At 30.9% G+C, this 7,367-nt stretch overlaps 1 long non-coding RNA gene across 1 annotated transcript; it reads left to right on the top strand.

The window, feature by feature from the left end:
• The first annotated feature begins 1,474 nt into the window (after positions 1-1,474).
• LOC124420107 lies at positions 1,475-2,560 on the top strand. The gene is made up of 4 exons (XR_006941035.1): positions 1,475-1,735; positions 1,785-1,926; positions 1,982-2,142; positions 2,202-2,560. It is a non-coding gene; the product is annotated as an uncharacterized LOC124420107 (long non-coding RNA).
• Positions 2,561-7,367: the final 4,807 nt, after the last annotated feature.

Below are 7,367 nucleotides of genomic sequence, written 5' to 3'. Positions count from 1 at the left end.
TTATTATTTATTTTATAATTACAAATTACAAAATAAACATAGAAAAAATAGCAATAGAAACGTAGGCCTTCCGCTCAATAAGTCTTAAATAGATTTTGTTTTATATGTTTTGATTATTAGTGTTATATTTTGTGTGGATGGATGGAGTAATGGATATAAGGGATTAGATGCTTGAAAAAATATTGTTCTGGAATTCCCAATTTCCGGGCAATCGCAAAGAAAGTGTGAAGGGCTTATAGGAAGTGTGATATTTCACTGGCAAAAACAGTACGTATCGAATCGAGTTGGATAATTGGCGGTGGTTAAAGGGAACTGAAAATCCTGCCGATGATGCAACGCGGTCAAAACCAAAATTTGATAATCGGTGGAAAAATGGCGCAGAAGTTCTGTATCTTCCAGAAAATTTGTGGTCTTTAATGAATGATACTTTTTACCATTTAGAACCTGAGTTAGAACTTCGAAATAAATATGTCTTAACATCTGTGGTATGTTCACCTTTATTTGATTTTAATCGATATTCTTATTTTCGTAGATTAAAAAAATGGCTTGGATAATGAGGTTTATTAATAATTCAAAAATATCTGAAAATAAAGGTCGAATCAAGGGCGAATTATCAGTTGAAGAAGATTACGCTGAAAAGATTTTGTGTCGTATGGTACAGCAATCAACAGTCCATTCTGAATATAAATGCCTCCAAATGAACAAACCTATTGAGGCTCGAAGTGATTTAAAAACGTTGTGCCCATATTTGGATGATTTTGGGTTGCTTCGTGTGTATGGACGTATCGATAAAGCACCATTTGTTGCTATTGCGCGGATTGCGCTATTCACTTGCGCTATCCACTAGATTGGTTCAATCAGTAAAAAAGCTTAAAAGGCAATGTTAAAAGAACATGTACCACGCTTGGAAACTCTATATAGTCTGTTAGTAGAGACCGAAAATATGCTGAATTCACTTACTCATATTCCGATAACACCTAACGAGCCCGAGCCATTAACACCAAATCATTTTATACTTAAAATTTTGATTTTGGATTATAAGAAACATACTTAAGTCGAACTTCAACTTCGCTATATTCTTATTAATAATCAAGTTATGACTGTTAAAGCTGTTTTTCTATGGGTATGGGGGCTATACGAAAACATTGACCGATATTGCCCATTTTTAATACCAAACAAAGCTTACCTATAATTTTATGTGAAATTTTAACTCTGTAGCTCTTTCCATTCGGACTATATCGTGCTTTCAACAGACAGAAATGGCTAGATCGTCTTAGAATTTAATGTGGACCCATTGTGGGTCTATGACCAATATATCGATGTGTTACAAACGGAATGACAAAATCAATATTAACCACATCTTTTTTGATGGTGGGTATAAAAAGAAGAAGAATAAAATTGTATACAGATAAAAAATTAAATAAAATAAATAATATTTAAAAGTGAAAATGTACAGTGATTTCTTAATAGCAGCTGAACAAATTGACCGGCGATATATGTTGCGGATTTATCGTCAAAAGTTAAGGGATGCAACTGATCCATTTACATATATTCCCAGAGCTTTAAGGACATTTATAGGTTAAGTAAGGAAGCTGCTCACACCTTTCTATTAGAAATTAGTCCACACATGCACAAGGAAAAGAGAAGTACATTCATTTCGCAACCTCTACGATTGTGTACAGCTTTACGTTTCCTTGCGACCGGCTCATTCCCAATATGAGCCTATAAAACAAAAGTAAGTACATACAGAAATTTACTAATATTTTTCGTAATTTATTTACTAGTTTAAAGATTTTATAAAGAATATGGATTTCCCAGAGTAATTGGTGCAATAGACTGTACACATGAACGTATTAAGAAACCAAAGCCAGAAGTTGAAAGCTGCCACTTAAACAAAAATGTTACCACTCAAAAAATGTACAATTGGTAAGTATATTTTAATAATATAAGATTGCATTTTTTCTAATTATATAAATATAAGTATATTATTTCAGATATGCGACTATAATTTAAAAATCATTGGAGGATTTGCAAGATTTGGAGGAGCTACACATGGCTCTTATATTTGGGATGCTTCGCGAATAAACTTATTGTTGCAACAATGGTAGGAATCTGACGGGGGTAATCGTTCTTTGTTATTAGGTATGTACAAAATCGCAAGACCTTTTATACTTATAATCCAAAACACATTATTTCTTTAGGTGATTCCGGATACCCTTTGCGGCCATGGCTTTTAACACCATATAGATCAGCAAATGAAGATGAAAGGCGTATTGTGTGGAACGATTAAATGGTGTATTACAAGGGGATTGAACACCTCACCACAAATTGCTGGCAAAATAATCAATGCCTGTGTAGTACTTCATAATTTTAGACTGGCACATGGTTTGCTAACTGAAGACTACATGGTCGATTTAGAAGACAATTTGTCTACTAACAAACAAGAATATGAAGAGTCATTACCAGAAGCCTCTCGCATTCGAGATAGATTAAAATGTAGATTTAGTAATCACAATTAAAAAAATTTTTTTTCTAAATAAATACATACATATTTCATTTAAGTTTATTTTCTAAAATGTTTTCAAATTTAATTAATTTTGTCATCAGCTCTTTTAACATAACATTTAAGGCTTCATTATATTTGGGTACATTTGATACAAGACTTTTGTTGGCTTTGTTTTGCGCAGATTTATTAGTTGATGGTGTTGAAATTGGAGGTGTTATAAACATGTCCTCGCTTTCTAAAAAATCTACCGATGTAAAATCCTTATAAAAATGCTTAACATTATCACTAAATTTGTATAACAAATTCAACTAACATCATGTTGAATTTTTACCTGTTGTCAATGGTAGTCCTGGCAATATAATTATATCTTCCGATTCGAAAAACTGCATCTAAAACAAGTATGAATGTATAGTCGGACGTAGCCGACCATATGATACCCTACACCAGTCAGGATGTATGTTAAAATGGAGATTACTTAAAAAATAAAGCATTTGATTTGTTTTTTAACTTTATTTCGGAATATTTTTATTTTTTGCAAAAAAAAATAGGTTTTTTTTACAAGAGGGCTCAAAGGGGAGTAGGGCAAAATATGGCCCTTTCCTTATAAATGTTGGTAGGGGAGTTAAGTCTACTTCAATATTATTTATGTAGAATTTAAAAGTATCATTAGTGTTTATAAGTGAATTTTGACCTTTAAGTCATTTTATGAAGGGGAGTATGTATGGGGGCTAGGGTCAAATGAAGCCCGTTTATTACAAAAATCGGTAGTGTCGTTTAAAGTTCTATAAAACTAGGTTTTCTCGACTTTTGTTGACATAATAGATCATTTAAATTAATTATAAGCCCAAAGGCCCTATTTGGGGGTACGGTTGTATGGGGGATAGTCGAAATAATGGGTGTTTTTGAAAGTATATTGGAATAACAGTTTGATAAAATTTTATCATTCTTATGGTTATATTCCAATTACAATAATTAATTTACGTCTAAATAGGGATTTTAGAATAGGCTAGAATTACATAGTTTCTTATGTTTAACAGATGTGTTCCACTTTTTTATTTTTTTTTTACATTAAAGAAAACGTAAATCAGACGACTATGTAGATATAAAGTTATAATATTTTAAAGCCCTGTTTTATTTATTAAATTTAAATATAAACGTAAATTTTTCGAACTATTCGAAAACCGGTTTATGGAAAATGTCGAATAATCGATCACCCTAGTACTTAGATTGTGAGCAAGGCGAATTCATAAAAGGTGGTGTTATTCAATGAGCTCATAATTTTTTTCTTAATTCGCCTGGTTTACGTAGCTGTCAAAATTTGTTATTGTTTAGGGTTAGGTTAGGAAGGGTTATACACCGTAAAAACGGCGTATATCCACTCGGAGACCATACGGTCCATTGTGAGTCACTTCAGAAGTGATGATTCAAGACAGAGAAGACAAAAACGCTACAACAACACAAGAATGAAAGAAAATAGGTAAAGAGGATATTTGAATAGATAATAAAAAACACAGATACATAAATAATCATAAAATAATAACAAAAATCCACAGTCAAAGAAGTGACTAATTCCCTTGACAAAACCTAGTAGGTTGCGAGGGTTAAGTCCCGCAATTTCCCCCAGTTCCTAGCCATTTCAGCCTGAGGTTTTGTATCCTAGGACATTGGCAGATAATATGCTCAATTGTCTCTATTTCCTCCTCATCTTCACCTGCAATAGTCCGGTATACTACTGTCCCACTTACTGACAAAATTTCTAACTAAGCAGTGTCCTGTTAGATCTTGCAATCCAATCTACTATTCCAAGACTGGTTAATGCTGTCACATATTCTTTCGAATATCATCCTGTTATAGTGACAAATGGGTGGTTTTACCATCCTTTCCCTGTCATCTATATCAAGGTTTGAACCCAATATAGCTAGTTCGTCCGCAACCTCATTACCCTACACATTACAGTTCCCTGGCACCCAACACAATCTATAACAAATAGTCTCATAATGTCCCTGAGACCATATCTACAATCTACAACTAGGCGCGAATGTACAGTGTGACAAACCAATGCTCTAAGAGCAGCTTGGCTATCAACATTGTTATTGTTTACATTTTTATAAGTATTTAAAAATGTCCGTTAAACGGAGAAAGACTTTGTTTATTTTTTGAAATATTTATGTAAAAAATCTGTAAATTCCAAGCATCTCGTAAACAAATATCATTTTATTTAAATAATGGCATAATTGGTATGTATACAAATATGATATTTAAGAAAAACATTTTTTTCTATTAAATGTTAACATATTACACAATATTGTTTTATATTTTATATTAAAATTGTGTAGATAACGTCATTAACAAAAAAAATAATGTTAACAAATTAAACAATATTGTTTTATATATGCACTATGTAGATAAAGAGATTAACTAAAATATGTCTGTTCCAGAATGTTTTATATAACAAAACCCAAATGAGTATTTATCCGTCCCTGCTACATTATATTGCTACAAAATATTGAAAATTACTCCGCCGGAGTAGAATTATCCCTTCGCAACAAATATTCATTCATTCGTAATATAATACACACAAAAAAGTCACAAAAAATTAAGTTTTACTTAACTTCAGGAACTCACTGAAATTTTGCAAATTAATATAAACATTTTACAAAAATTTTCATCAAATGAATTCGCCGTACTCATGGTTTTCGACATCTACGTAAACCAAATGCAAAAACAAAATACATGAAAAATGTTGTTGTTGCAGAACTGCCACCACCTTATCTGAATTCGCCTTGGTTTAAACTAACATCAATTTTTTCCAAATGCTATTCAAAACAAACTTTTTACGATAAACAAAAGCAAAATCTACGTAGATGATCATCTGATACAAGGCGAATACATATAAGGTGATATTATTCAATCAGCTGATAATTTTTTTAATTCGCCGGGTTTACGTAGCTGTCAAAGTTTGTTATTGTTTACATTTTTATATTTAAAAATGTCCTTTAAACGGAGAAAAACATCGTTATTTTGAAATATTTATTTAAAAAATCTGAAAACACCCAGCATTTCGTAAACAAATATCATTTTATTTAACTATGTCTTGTAGTTTCATAATATTCAAGATATTTAAAAATTGGATTATTTTATTAAAAATTTATATACTTGAGATTCTCTCATTGTCCCATTCTGAAATTTGTATATTTTATTGAATACACAAGCAATCAATACAATAAGCAATCTTATGTGAAGGAATAAAGAAAAAATATGGTGTCTTTTTTGAGACACCCTTAACTAAGACGTTGTTTGATGTCATGATCCTGTGATCCAAACAGAAATATTTTAAATAAAATATTTTCAAACTGCAAGAGATAGGTTTTAATTAGGAACTAATACGATAAATATTTTAGACAATATACGATGTCAATCTAGGATGTCAAATCTTTTAATTATTTAATCGAAAAAAATTGCTAAAAAAGGGGGTCGGAAAAAAATTTAATATTTATAGTTTTAGTTTTTTTTTTATATTAATAATTTTATGGGTCTTATTCACAACACTTTAGCAGATGTATTATTATCGCAAAAATTCAAATAAAATAATCTTAAATCTTGGTGAATAGATGTCAGGTTTTAGGAAACAATATAAATGTTGATTTAACAAATGAATTATGAGGGATATAAATTTTCAATAATATTTTCGAATTAAAAAAAAACAAGTATGAGTGCTATATTCGGCTGTGCCGAATCTTATATACCCTTCACCATAGTGTATTTTAAACATAATTGATCTTACAGTCTAGTTAATAAAAAACATTAAAAAAATTGAGTCGATTTAAGCCGAATGTTTCGGCGGCGGCCCAAGCAACTAAATATAGTTCGGCGGCGGCTATGCTCCGACTCGAAGCCGGTCGACTTCGACCTCTGATTCATTGCTGGTAAACATTGACGAGACGTAGATTTTGTTTTTGTTTATCGTAAAAAAATTGTTTCAAAAAGCACTTGAAAAAAATTTGTGTTAGTTGTAAATTTTAAACTTACATTATTCGCATAAAAATTATTGTACAATAACTCACAATCTACTCTCATATAATTGAAAACGTTTTAAATACTTTTTTCTATGCATTAAAAATATATTTGCAAAACAAAAGGGAAAATTATTTTATTTTAACAAAAAATGCAAATCATATTTTTTTGCTGTGTATTTTTTGTATATTTGGATTCCAAACATACAAAAAAATACACAGCTGAATAGAACCAAATACATTTACACACACACGTGTACATCTTTTTCTATGTACAGTGTTTTTGTTGCTTTTTTAACTATTTTTTGATGAAATTTTCAGAGGTTGTCTCGGATTTTTGCTCATATCTCCGTTATTTACCGACCGATTTTGCTGATTTTAAATAGCGATCTTCTCGAAAGCATGTCTAATAGAATTATTGAAGATTCGGATCTCGCCGATATCTGAGGTCCTCTAAAAACTGATTTCAACAGACAGACAGACGGACATGGCTTAATCGACTCCGCTATCTATAAGGATCAAGAATATATATACTTTATAGGGTCGGAAAATTATATTATAGAAATTACAAACGGAATGACAAACCCTTCTTTGTTATTATACCCTTCTCACGAAGGTGAAGGGTATAATAACAAAAATAAATTTCTGAAATTTTGTAAGAATAAAAAGAACTAGTTATATTGAATATTTTTTTCTGAGTTGATTGATATGTTCCCAAAAGTAACACAAGCGGTACCAATTTTTTCTAAATTTAACAACACTCCTGAAGGATGATGCAAAATTAAATATAACCTTAATAAGTTTTATAGGATCCTTAATGCCTCTATAAAATTCCATAAGAATCGGTC

Source organism: Lucilia cuprina, chromosome 5 (genome assembly GCF_022045245.1).
Source record: "Lucilia cuprina isolate Lc7/37 chromosome 5, ASM2204524v1, whole genome shotgun sequence".
NCBI lineage: Eukaryota > Metazoa > Arthropoda > Insecta > Diptera > Calliphoridae > Lucilia > Lucilia cuprina.
Note: the sequence above shows the minus strand (reverse complement) of the source record. Positions and strands in the feature narration are given on the sequence as shown.